The sequence below is a fragment of the Monodelphis domestica genome, chromosome 5, assembly GCF_027887165.1.
Source record: "Monodelphis domestica isolate mMonDom1 chromosome 5, mMonDom1.pri, whole genome shotgun sequence".
In the NCBI taxonomy this organism is placed as follows: domain Eukaryota; kingdom Metazoa; phylum Chordata; class Mammalia; order Didelphimorphia; family Didelphidae; genus Monodelphis; species Monodelphis domestica.
In genome coordinates this window covers 194,242,689-194,256,842 of record NC_077231.1, presented here as the reverse complement: position 1 = coordinate 194,256,842, position 14,154 = coordinate 194,242,689, and positions in this window count along the sequence as shown.

Sequence of the window (14,154 nt, the reverse complement as noted above, 5' to 3'; positions counted from 1 at the left end):
AAAAAACTCTTAAAATCATTGAGATATTTAGCATATTAAATTTTCCAAGGTTGTTATAGCAATTGTAACCAGTTCTGACGTCCATCTATCCTCGGCAAAATAGAAAAAAACTGTTTTTCATATATGGGCTTATTCAATAATATTTGTTCAGCACAGTTATAGGGGGGAAACAACAGAATTTTAAAACTCAGTACATTAAATGAACAGTTTAGCAGAATAATATTGAATCCAGTAATATATGAACTTAAAATCACAAAGTTATATCTTAAACAAAACAATCAGGAAAAATGCAATAGAATACAGAGATATTTTTATAAACCATTGGAGTCTGAAATTCCTTAGAATATAGCCTTTAGTCTCTTCAAAGTTCCTTGGGGTTTTTTTGTTTGTTTGTTTATTTTTAATTATCCATTTAAATGTCTTATCAGAAGGCAGAGTGGTAAGGGCTAAGCAATGGGGGTTAAGGGCCCCACAGCTGGGGAGTATCTGAGGCCAGATTTTAACCCAGGACCCCATGTCTTTAGGTCTGGCTCTCAGTTTGCTGAGCCACCCATTTGCCCCTTCAAAGTTAAAGTTGCACACAGGTGAAATCAATAAAATCACCAGAACAGTCAAAAGGTATCCTTTTAAATAGCCCATTGCTTTTTAGGTTCCTGCTTGAAAAATCTGTTTCATCTCCTCTCCCTTTTTTCTCTCTCCCCTGCTACCATCCGCCCATGTGGCCAATAGTTACCAGCTGGTCCTGTGCAATCTGCTCCAAGGATATGGATGATGAGCCGACTGGGGTGGGTCAGGCAGGGCCGGGAGATTGGGCACCAGGTGAGAGGCCAGGAGCAAGAGCCAGAGCCAGAGTGGGCCGCCAGAGTGGGCAGGGCCAGAAGCCAGAGTACCAGGTGAGGAAGATCAGGGCTGCAAGCAGGAACTCACGAAAGCAGGGCTGGGAGCAGAGCGGACAGCCCGGGTGGGCAGGTGAGCTGCAATCTGCGAACAGGTCTGGATCGGGGGCTGAATGCCCACAGGCAGAAGTGGCTGAGCCGGGTGGGGGAGTTATCTAAGGGCTGGAACGAGCAGCAGCTTTGTGAGGGTAAAAAATAAAAACCTTGACCAGAGAAACGTAGCTTAAAAAAATTTTAGGCACTAGATATTAAAAGCTGAACTAAAGATCAGAAAAGAAATCAGAAGATTGAGATATTTCGTTTTCCCAAAGTGGTTATGCCAAATGTAAAGATTAAAATTTAGGGGAGGCTGGGGAGACTGAGGCAAGTAGAAATTAGTTTCTCTCTGCAAGGAGTATTATATTTTTAGAGGTTTATTAAAGGTTAAAGACTAAAGAAAATACAGAATAAGAAAAAACACGTGCTTAGGCCAGAGGCCTAGACAAGACCTCACCTACATTATGGAAAGATCTACGTCTGCTCCAAAATGGAAGTCCAAAAGAACCCGCAAAAGCTTTTGCAATCAGGTTAAATACCTTCTCCATCTCGGCCCAGGTGAGATTACAAAGCATTCTGGGGAAGTAGAGCAAAGGCTTGTGGGGATTGAAGTCCTGGATTCCAGTCCATTTTTACAACCCAAAGTTCATTCTTGATCTTCTTGTGCAGCTTATGGTCTGGAAGCATCTTCATGATGTCTTCTCCAAACAGTTCAGTTTCTGGATTCAGAGAGGTATCATGTTTCTTAACCTAGAATTCTTCTCAAAAGGAATTTAAACTGCAATTTAAAATAATAATATTTTTACATTCCCCCATGAAGAGGGTGATTGAAAAAACACAGGGATCATTTAGGGATGCATGGCTAAGTTATAAGGTATATGAATCTATTGGCAAGAGGAATTAAAAAGACATCAGAAAAATCCAAATAAAAAAGAAAATTACTGTATGAAAATATAGACTATCAAAATCTTATGTGTAAAAATTCTAAGTAAAGGAAAAATAAATCTATAACAGGTCCTTGAATCAGGGCCCAATTAAAATGATCTAAGCAAGTAAGCATTTACCCAGTCAGTAGCCGGGACTACCGGAAGTTTGCCACACTATGAAAGACAGAAAAGAGACTAGATTATAGAAGCCAAATAGGAGCCAAGTTAGGGATACTCATCTATAAGTATTTTCAGAGTGAATGTGGATACAAGGAAGGCCTACATCTTAACCTATGTTAAGCATCGCTACCTTGAGTATTCATACATATCCTGTGTGCTCTTTGTGACACTAATCAGGTTTAGCTTTGTGTTTCATTGGCCCTGTGCAATGGCTCTTTTGTATATCTTGTCCTGGAATCAGACAGAATCATTAAGCAAAGTCCCATAATTTTTTTAAACAATTAGTGGCATCATTTCTACAGTTTCAAGCTTTTGGGGCATGCATTGACATTATAGCAAATGTATTTTAAACATATTACTGCTAAATCAAAAAGTGAAAGAAAATCTTAATACTAGTGACATGTGCTTCAAATTTTAAAAGGGGAGAAAAAATAAAAACTGAAATAGTATATTGCACATGCAAGAAAAATATAATAAAAGAGTTTTAAAAATTCAAAAATATAGCTTATAATCATTGACACACTGTGTCAGGTAAGGAAATATTCTATACAAGGCTTGTATTCTATACAAAGCTTTCTCACCAAAAATGAGATCCATTTCCTCTTCATATCTGGCCATGATCCACTGTGAGCAAAAGCAAATGAATTTTACAAGGTAACAGTTTTTTGTTATAAAGAATAGTAGTATAAATATGTAGGTGTCAATATCCCCAAAATTCTCAAATAGTCCAGTTAATTACAATAACGAACAAACCCACTATCATATTCCACATAAGTTGCTGTATGGCATTTTTAAAAGCCTATGGACTGATGGATATTTGTCACAATTTTTGCAAATGTAGCAATTCTTTCAACCTTGGTAAACATATTTTTAAACAAAGTAAAACTTATTTTGGGTCTAGAACATCATCAAGAAATATAGATATCATTCTGGTGGAAGTAAAGTAGTGAGCTGAAGAATTATAAATGAGAGATGCTCCCTTTTTGGTGGGGGAGGTTTCTAGGTGTACAATGCCCTGAGATTAACTTCCCAGCTTCCATTCACATTTTTATAAATGCGGGAGTTGGGATTATAATTGTATTTCACTTCAGCTACTAAAATGGGCCTTGCCTCATGTTACGGGCAGGCAAAATGACCAGAGATTGTTAAGGGAAAGTCTAAAATCGTGTCTAAAGAACCCTTAAAATCAATTTGAGATATTTAGCGCATTAAATTTTCCAAAGGTTGTTATACCAATTTTCTGATGGAGTCCATCTATCCTCTATGTGACAATTTACAAAGTCAAAAATAGAAAAGTTGTTTTTATATGGGCCTTCTCAATAATGTTTGTTCAGTATAGTTATAGGGGAAAAGCAACAGAATATAACAGCAGTTAAAACCCAGTACATTAAAATGATTCAGTGTAACAAAATAGTATTGAATGCAGTAATTTTTGAACTTAAAATCACGAAGTTAAACCTTAAACAAAACAATCAGCAAATGTAATAGAATACAGAGATTTTTATAAAACATTGGAGTCTGAAATGCCTTAAAAATATAACCTTCAGTCTCTTTAAAGTTCCTTGGGTTTTTATCCATTTAGATGCCTATTGTCAGAAGGCAGAAGATTGGTGAGCAATGGCGATTAAATGACCTGCCCAGGGCCACACCACCAGGAAGTGTCTGAGGCCAGATTTTAACACAGGACCTCCCATCTCTAGGCCTGGCTCTCAATCCACTGAGCCACTGAGTTGCGCCCCCCCCCCCCCACATAGTAAGGGTGGATTTTAGGAATCTCAAATTTGGCTAAAGAGTTGCAGGGAGCTGAATTTTTCCCCTGACTCCCAGATGAGCTAAGTGAAAGAACCAAAACAGTCAAAAGATATCCTTTTAAAGAAGTTATGCTTATAAGTTCAAAAGTCTCTTCCTTCTCCTCTTTCTCCCCCTCTGCTATCCCCTGCCCCTTGCCACATGGAGGCTAATCATAGCCTAAGGAGAATCACCCTCATTTTTTACCAGCCAGTGGAAGTGATTCCTGGGCCTGGGGTGATGAGCGATCTGTTCTGAGGTCAGAGTTGCTATTGGGTCTGGCAGGTCGGGACCAGGTGAGTGAGAGCACAGGTTCGGATTGCTGGAGTGGAGAAACAGGCAACAAGAGCCAGGCCAGGCCAGGCAGGAAGGGCAGGCTGGGACCAGGTGAGAACAATCTGGGTCCGGATTGTAGGCAGTAGCCGGGCAGGCAGGTGGGTGGGGCTGGGACCAGGTGAGCGGCAATAGCCAGGAGCAGGAGCCAGAGCCGGGGTCAGAGCCGGGATGAGTCAAGAGGCTTGCTAAAAAGCCTTGGAGAAACATGGCTTTAAAAAAATCTAGGCAGTAGCTATTAAAAGCTGAACTTAGACCAATGTAACTAAAATCAGAAGGGTAGCAACAAATTGGGAAACAATCTTCATAAAAACCTCTGACAAAGGTTTAATTACTCAAATTTACAAAGAGCTAAATCAATTGTAGAAAAAATCAAGCCATTCTCCAATTGATAAATGGGCAAGGGACATGAACAGGCAGTTCTCAGCCAAAGAAATCAAAACTATTCATAAGCACATGAAAAAGTGTTCTACATCTCTTATAATCAGAGAGATACAAATCAAAACAACTCTGAGGTATCACCTCACACCTAGCAAATTGGCTAACATAACAGCTATGGAAAGTAATGAATGCTGGAGGGGATATGGCAAAGTAGGGACACTAATTCATTGCTGGTGGAGTTGTGAATTGATCCAACCATTCTGGAGGACAATTTGGAACTATGCCCAAAGGGAGATAAAAGACTGCCTGCCCTTTGATCCAGCCATAGCACTGCTGGGCTTGTACCCCAAAGAGATAATAAGGAAAAAGATTTGTACAAGAATATTCATAGCTGCACTCTTTGTGGTGGCCAAAAATTGGAAAACGAGGGGATGCCCTTCAACTGGGGAATGGCTGAACAAATTGTGGTATATGTTGGTGATGGAATACTATTGTGCTAAAAGGAATAATAAAGTGGAGGAATTCCATGGAGACTGGAACAACCTCCAGGAAGTGATGCAGAGCGAAAGGAGCAGAACCAGGAAAACATTGTACACAGAGACTGATACATTGTGGTACAATCGAGTAATGGATTTCTCCATTAGTGTCAATGCAGTGTCCCTGAACAATCTGCAGGGATCTAAAAAACACTATCCACAAGCAGAAGATAAACTGTGGGAGTAAAACACCGATGAAAAGCAACTGCTTGACCTGAGGGGTGGAGGGGATATGACTGAGGAGAGACTCTGAATGAACACTCTAATGCAAATACCAACAACATGGAAATGGGTTTGAATCAAGAACACATGTAATACCCAGTGGAATCGTGCGTGGGCTATGGGAGAGGTGGTGGGAGGGTGGGGAGGGAAAAAAAGAAAATTATCTTTGTTTCCAATGAATAATGTTTGGAAATGACCAAATAAAAATTAAAAAAAAAAAAACTGGACTTAGTAACAGTAGAGAAAAGATTTAGAAGATTGAGGGTATTTCATCACAAACGACATGGTTAACCAAAACTGTAACAGTTAAAATTAGTTTTCCTGATAAAAGTATTATATTTTTAGAGGTTTATTAAAGATTATTAGAATTAAGAAATAAAGAAATACAAAAATAAGTAAAGCACGTGCAAACTACTCACTACATTTTGCCTGCCTGGTTGAGAGACTCGTGAGCCTAGACGCAGAAGAAGGGAGAGGGGCGAAGTAGGCAGAGAGTCAGTTTAAATACAAATTGTGTTCTGACACTCAGGTGAGGACTCAGGGTGATATTGTAGGGAATTCTGGGAATTACCAAGGACTTCTGGAAATTGAAGTCTGGGGTTCAAATCTCCATTTTACACTGCTTATTATATTTTCCTTGTGTGTTCTTATTATTATTAACCTCATACTTTTTCTTGAGAAAACAGTCTTTGATAGGTGTCTAGTTTTATGGCAGAAAAAGCATTTCCTGGTCTTTCTCTGTACTTTTCTTTGTTGATAAACAGTTTTGTTAATGTTTTCACAGTGTTCAAATTTTTTATTTCTTCAATTTCTTTGTCCTTTAGATTTTGCTTTGATTCATGCAATTTCTGCTTTAATTCAGATAACTGTCTATTCTGATATGTGTGACTGTCAAATATGTGTGATGCAGAGTCTCTTCGTTCTCTAAAATTCACTGTATCATATTTTGGAAAGTAGTGTTTAAAGAAATTCCTAAGGTGTGGTATGCAACCTTTCAGAAATTGCCTTCTAATGTGAGCCATGGATTTGTCCAAATCTTTTTCTATGCCCATGATAGCCTCTGCTGTCTCAGAAAGATGGTCAATAAACATAGCTGGATGTTCTCCCTTGTCTTGTACCATCTTATCAAATTTACCCCAAGCATTTGGCTTGGAGCAACACATCTTAATAGCTTAGAGCAAGTCCTCTCTGCATTTCCTCAGATTGGACATAATAATAGGATTAGAGAAATGAAAATCTCTCTTTGCTCCTCAGTTGACCAGCTTGTCAGGGTGCTTTCTGATCTTGTTCTGTCAATAAATTGGTGATGTTCATGGGGGCTAAACAGTTCTACCAAAAGGAACTCAACATCTTCAAAACTGGGATCAAAAATACGGAAAGCCCTTTTTAAATCTTTATGAGATCTATATGGCTCGTATATAAACTTTGGAAATCTTTTCTTTATAGAATCCAATTCCTGAGTTGTGAATTGCTTATGGACTTTGGAGTGCAACACACAAGCTGTATCAGAGATTTTGGTAATGTCTTTTAGTGAAAGAATTTTTTTAGCTTCTTTGTTTGCATTAGTGTCCTTGTCCTTATCATTTCCATTTGCACCCGACTTTTCTTGGTCTTCTTTTCTTTATCATTTGGTACCTTATATGCCTGTCCATTTCCTTTATCCTTCATCTGATCTAGCCCTTTTGCCTTTAAAAACTCCTCAAACATGTTCTTCACCAGTATTTCCAAATTGGTATCAACTACCATGATCTGCTGTTGTCTTTGGGACCACAAATTTATAAAAGTTCTTCAGGTAAGTTAGAGTTTATATTGCAGCCATTACAATAATGTAAACCTGTGTCAGTACTTGCCATAGTATAGTGTCTTTCTGAAATGGCACATTTAGTATGAAAGCTGTGGTATTTGTAATAAATCCCATGGAATCTAAAATTATAGTTGTCATGGTACTATACAGGATATTGTATATCCAATATCCTGCAATCACTGACAACACTACCATCCCACAGGTTACTTGCTTAAGCATCTTGTCTTCTTTTTTACTTTCTCTATATTAAATATGAGTACAGTCTGTTCAGGGATTATGAATACAGTCTGCTCAGGGTGCCAAATTGTAATGGGAGATTATTTAATTGAGAATTGATAATTCAAGATCAGATTTGTCAATCTCCTCCCTTCCTCCCACTTCCTCCCTTAAACTCCCCTGGTTACCTCCCTCTTCCCTTCTTGTCCCTCCTCCCTTCCTCCCTCCTACTTCCCATTGATTCTTCTGTTGATCTCTCTAGTTCAACTCAGAGTGAATATTATGGTATATCAAATAAATCACTCTTTTCTCTTCCTAAGATTAAGTAAGAGGTTTATTAGGAGAAAGGGGAAGATAAGAAGATGGAGGGAAAGAGGGTTTGGGGTTTCCCTAATATTAAAATAATTCCTAGGTTGGAGGATGGTGGAATATAGTTCAGATTGGGAAAATTGGTTAACAGGTCTTAAAATTCAGTCACTGTAATATAGGAAAGAGAAATCAGAGAGCTGGACTCTTGTCCTTCTTCCTTTCTGTCTCCAGGCAAAAAGAGACACCTTCTTCCTTTCTATCTCAAAGGCAAAGAGACCCAGTTTTCAGTTTGTCTCCTCCTTTCTCTATAGTCTTTCCTGGTCACCATTCCAATTAGAATGTTCTCCTTGAGTGACAGCTCAGCAGTCTCTGCTTCTCCAGTCTTTTGCTGCAAACATTTTTCCTTTCTCTTCTCCAGAATATTATAGTACTACTGATGGATTATATATTATCAATAAATCTGATAAGAGAGTAGACAATATTTATTTATAAAATGCTTTAAGATTTGAAAAACACTCTATATATATTGGCTCATTTGATAGTTCTAACACTGTGAAGTCAGTACTATTATTATCTCCATTTTATAGATGAGACAAAGTTAAGAAACTTGTCCAGGGACACACAACTGGTAAGTGTCTGAGATGGGATCTGAACCCATTTCTGTCTGACTCTAAAGCCCAGCATTCCATCCATTATGCCACTCAAACTGCCTAGATTTAAGGATAATTTCTTTTTCTAGAGACCTAGAACTGGACTAATTTAGTGACAAATATACTTTGACTATTTAGTTCAAATATGGTATTTTCTGTAGTGCCCTTTTATCTCAAAATAGAAAAGTATAATATAAGCTCTTTTCCTGACTATAGTTAACTATCTATGTCATACATGGTAATTCACTACACAACTCTTTGGATTTGAGTTTCCTCATCTGTAAAATGGGGATGATAAAACTACCTTATCTGCTTCACAGGATGGTTGTGAGGGCAGTGAGGTAACAGAAAAGTGTTTCAAAAGTACATACACAGTATTTTTACACTGAAAATTTGTTAACCCAACATGGTAGAATCTGAATGCAGAAAGGGCCAAATATGGTGGTCATCCATTGATTCATATCCATACTCCCCAAAGAAATCTCCTCTACAACATACTCAATAATTTTTCATCCAGTCTTTGTATGAAAGCTTCCAAGGTAAGGACACCAAGATCACTCATCCCATTTTTTAAAAACTTGAACTGTTAGGGAAGCTGTTTCTTATGTTAGGACTAACTCTGCCTCTTTGCAATTCCAACTCACTGTTAAAAGATTTTCTCTTTGAAATTAAATCAAATAAATCAAATCTCTCTTTCCCATGAGCTACCATGTTTCCCCTGTTCCTTTCTCCAAGTCAACATCTCCAATTCCTTTGATAAAATCCTCATGGCATGAACTTAGCCAAATCCCAGTAACTCTCTTCTGGACATTTTCCATCTTATCCATGTCCTTGCTAAAATATGGTACCCTAAATTGAGCAAAATATTCTACATATAGTCTTACCAGGACTACCTTTCCTAATTCATAAACTTGCTTTCCCTTAAGGAAGTTTCAGATTACATTAATTTTTTGGGGCTACATTACATTATTGACTTATTAAGTTTATCGCCTACCTAAACATCAAGATCTTTTTCAGATAAATACATTTCTTTTCTTATTTTGTTTTATGAATTACATTTCTAACCATACTTCCCAATCTTATTCAATGAGACTATGTTAAAGTCTGCTGAAAGTGATTTTATTTGGGGAAGAACATAACTGACAACATTTTGTCCTATGTTTGATTTTCCTTTTTCTTTCTGAATGGTGTGTTTTTGACAGTGCTGAATGTCTTCTCTGATACTTCCCCTCCCTCAAGATTATAAAAGATGAGGTATAAATAGATATGCTAAAAAGAACAGTCTTTCCTTCATAGAATCCTTTTTGTTTTATTATCTTTTTCAGCCTAGGCCCTTTATGTGTTCTTAGAGTTTTGTAAAAAGCTAATACTCTCTCTAGCTCAAGTAGTTCAAAAGGAGAGAATGCACATATGTCTATCATCTGCAGAAATATGAGGTAAGTCTTTAAGGCTGCAATTCACCAAATAATTTAAATACTTTTTTAGTCATAAAAAAGAAACACATTGAGAGCTTGTGTTGTCTGTATCAATTTTGAAAATTCACTAGACCCTGTTCACATTCAGGTCTTCCTGCCCTTTTATGAGACTGAGTAGTCCTCAAGGATCATCACTCCCTCCCAGACCCTTTTGCCTTTTACAGGAATTTGAACTACTGTAGCTGCAACTCTGGAACTGACCCAAATCAGCACCAACCAGTTGGGACCTGCCTTAGCATTCCTGATTCTCTGTATCCCAACCTTTAACGGAAGACCCACCTCCAAACCCCACCCAAAACAAAACAAACAACAACAAAAAATTCCCTTGTCCAGTTTCTGCTCTGGTTTGTTGTCCAAAGTCTGGGCTATCATCTTGCACCTGAATTCTAGCAATGAGTTCTTCTTAGTCCCAAGATATAAGGAGGGGAGGTTGCTGCCAGTCCCATCACTTAATTTCCAGTCAATCATTTTGTATTCATGTACCATGCTCTGTACTTTATAGTTTTCTGCTATTATAGGCCCCTTTCCTGGAAGAGGCATTGAGCAGATTTAATGCTCTGGAATTAACCTGTCCCTGAGTCTAAGTGCCCAATAAAAATGCCTGGCTTACTTCTAAATCTGACCTACCTTAGTTTACACTATCAGCCAATGTGCAGCTAGAAAGATATACAGAATACCATAGTAAATTGTTTGCACAAAATATTCATCCAGGATATCCTTAATATATCTGTACATGTGTCATTTGTAAAACTATGAAATGCATACATATTATATATATATATATATATATTACACTCTTGAATAAACTGTAGCTTACCTAGCTATATTTTTTACTGCCTTATTTGAGCAGTGACTAGTCAGGACCCTGAAAATTGTCACAACAGCCTGATAAAACAAACAAGTCCTAGACTTCCTTAGGCTAGTAAGGCTAAGTAATTTGGGTTGCTGAACTAGAAAGGAAAAGAGAGGCTTTTACCAAACATAATTTGGCAACAGTCACTCTGAGATCAAATCTGAAGCCTAACAGTTGAATCCACCTACCAGATCATTGTTGTTATTATGGAAATATAAAAGGAGGGGGGAAAACTCTGACTAGAACAGGAAGTAGACTACCTGTGCCTATAAATTTAAATCCGTGACCAAAGAAAGGACAATACCTGAAGCACAGTACATGAAGTTCAAATTCAATGTTGACCCATTTGAAAATCAAAGAAAGATGTTCCAGGAAGAAAACACTGAGAATCTTTTCATTCTGTACTTGTTCCAAAGGAGTTACTTTTGCACCCTAGGTTCAAGTTCTTTGAAAGAATAGGTGTGGGGAAAGGAGTAGAAGCAGAATCAGCCATATGCAGAGAAATTGATAGAAGGGATTTCTTGTGAAGGTGGGAAAATAGAAAAAAAGTTCTGAATTTTCTATTTACAATAGAAAAACAGCAGCAAATGGGTCTTTGGGACTTCCACCAGATTAAACATAGGCATTCTACTGAGCCCTTTGCTAGGATTTTGAATGCAGGAGTCCCCAAGGTTGATGACTAATTGGAATGAGTTATACTCTGAAAGGAAATCCTGGTGAGGAGGTCATTAGATATGCTAAATGAATTCTCTTTGAAAGTTTGTAATAAGAGATGCTTCAACCCAAGGACCTGTTCCCCAAGTGAGATGGTCAAATAGAGCAGGTTTGAGGTGACCTTTGAAGCTATGGTTAAGGGAAAGAATCTTGTAAATCTAGTCCTTCTTCCACCCACAGCTATAAATCATAGAGATGCTATTAGATACAAATGGGAGGACAAGGGTTTTGCTTAAAGGAACCTATTCACCTCAAGGGGTACAGCATTCCTCAAAATTAGCATTGATATGAGGGGACTGGTACAGACAGCCAAGAAAAAGAAGAGGAAATGTGAAAACAGGAAACCTTAAAAAGGACATTCTAGTTTTGAGGCAGTAAACTGAGTGCTTCCATGAGCACTTGACAGGGTAGGTGAGAGAAAAGAACTAAATAAGGGCATGTTGAAAATGTCTAGATAGAACTGTATAGAGTGAATTAGATGTCCTTAAAGAATCTGTCCCATGATCTTTTTTTTTTAATAAAAAGATTTAGATTTTTCCTGCTTCCTATTCTTTACCAAAAAACTGAAGGGTACAGCAAGGTGGCTCAAAACCAGGCCAGTGACAGGAGGTTTGGGGTTCAAATGTGACCTCTGAAACTCCTGGCCGCAAGGCCCTGGGCAAGTCACATAACCTCCAACTGGTTTAGAACCAATACACAATATTGATTCTAAGATAGAAGTTTTTGAGGGTTTTTTAAAAAATTAAAATAGATTGTGTTATCTTTCATTTTGTCATCATCCAAATCAGTACATAAAAAAATGTGATTATTTGCTATGAAGCCACACTTTGACAAAAGAATAGGAATAAGTCTTCCCTCACATCTCTTCTTTGGGGCCAAGCTTATTCATTATAATTTCTCAAAGCAGAGTTTTATTATTTTGTAATTGTTCTTTTCATTTACATTGTTGTAGTAGTTGTGTATGTCATTTTTTCTCCTTGCTAACTTCACTTTTCTTAAGTTGATCGAAGTCCTTCCAAGATTCTTGGTCTTCATCATGTCCATTGTTTCTTATAGCACCAACTATACTATTACATTCATGTACCACAGTTCATTTTTCCATTCTATAGTTGATAAGCATCTTCTTTGTTTTGTAAACCTCAAATTTCCTTAGACTTATAAATGTTGGAAATTTCACCATTGGGATATTTCATACTTGGAAAATTTCTTACTGATAGTCTATTGGAATGGGAACCCCATTGGCATGGGAGGGTCTTTCTCTTCCCTTCTTAAGATTACTTTAGGACAGAAACCCTTTGCTGAACAATGGAAAGGACTTTGACCTATGCTTAAGCATAGAACAGGAATTTCTTTGAGTCTTGATTGATTTTAGAATTGATACAATGGAGATACTTGGAATAAATCTCCACCCTATTCAGTCCTAATAGGATTGAGTAAGGGCTGCAGCCTAGATCAAAATTTAATTATTCCAATCTCTACCCTACTCAAGTTAACAGGATTTAGAAAGGGCTGTAGCAAAGGAGTAAAGATTTAATCATTTGAAAATATGACCTTCAACAGACATGTGCAAAAGCCAGAAACCTCTGGGCGGTCCTGGGTTAAGCTAGAGCCTCCATTGACAGGTAAATTGATGAACAGTGATTGGTAGATGTGAGGACTGAGGGGAGGCAACTTGGAGGGTTTCCTTAAAGATAGGGGGTCTGAAGACTCAGGGAGGGTGGTGGAGGTTTTGGTCGGTGTGGTTCCTGGGCTCTGAGAAGGCTTGCTCTGAAGGAAGCTGAAGGTGGGGGCCTCTGAGACTGTTTCTCCATTTTGGACACGTGAGTAATAGGGACTGATCTCTTTTCTTTGCCCCAGCTATCTAAGGGCTTGGGCCTTTTGGCCCAGCCTAAACAGAAGGGGTATTTAAGCCCTATTCCCTTCTCTCCCTTTTTCTCTCTCTCTATCTCTAATTCCTTTCTTACTCCTATTGTAATTAAACTCCAAAAAAGGCTGACGGCTGACTTGAGTTTTTCATTTAGGAATTACATAGCTGATTCCTTGGCGACCTTAAATTAATATATATCAGTCTTTTAAAGTGATTCCCTTGTCACAGTTTCCCATCCTTTGCTACTACAAAAAAAAGTGCTGCTGTAAATATTGTTTGTGTATCTAGAGTCTTTGTGTTAAATATTTCACTTAATAGTGGAATCTCTATGTCACAGGTATAGACAATTTTAATCATTTTGTTTGCAAAATTCCCAACTACTTTCTAATGGACAGATTAATTGACAGTTCCATCATCAATGCATTAGTGCACCTGTCTTTGCATACCCCCTACAACATCTTTTCTTAGCTTTTGAATTTTTCTTATTAGTGGCTAGAAACATTTCACACAATTGTTAATAGTTTACAATTCTTTTGTGAATTGTTTCTTGATATCTTTTGTCATTTCTCTACTGTGGAATGGTTTTTGATCTTATCTCTTTCCATTAGGAATCTATATGTCTTGAAAATGAAACCTTAACAGTGATATTTGATACAAAGACTTTTTCTCACCCAGCCATTTTTCCTTTTGTCTTAGAGGGTTTGTCCTGTTTGTGTAAAAACTTTTCATTTTCATATAACCAAAATTATCTATTTTGTAACTTGTAATTTTCTCTACTTGTCTAGATAAGAATTGATCCCCTGACCAAAGCTCTGAAAGATATATGAACTACTTTTATTTTAATTTTTATGGTATAATCTTTAATATTCAGGTCATATGTCCATGTTGAATTTACTATGGAATATGGTATAAGAAATTGTTCTATACTTAATTTCTACCAGAACACTTTTATTCTTATCAAATAAGGA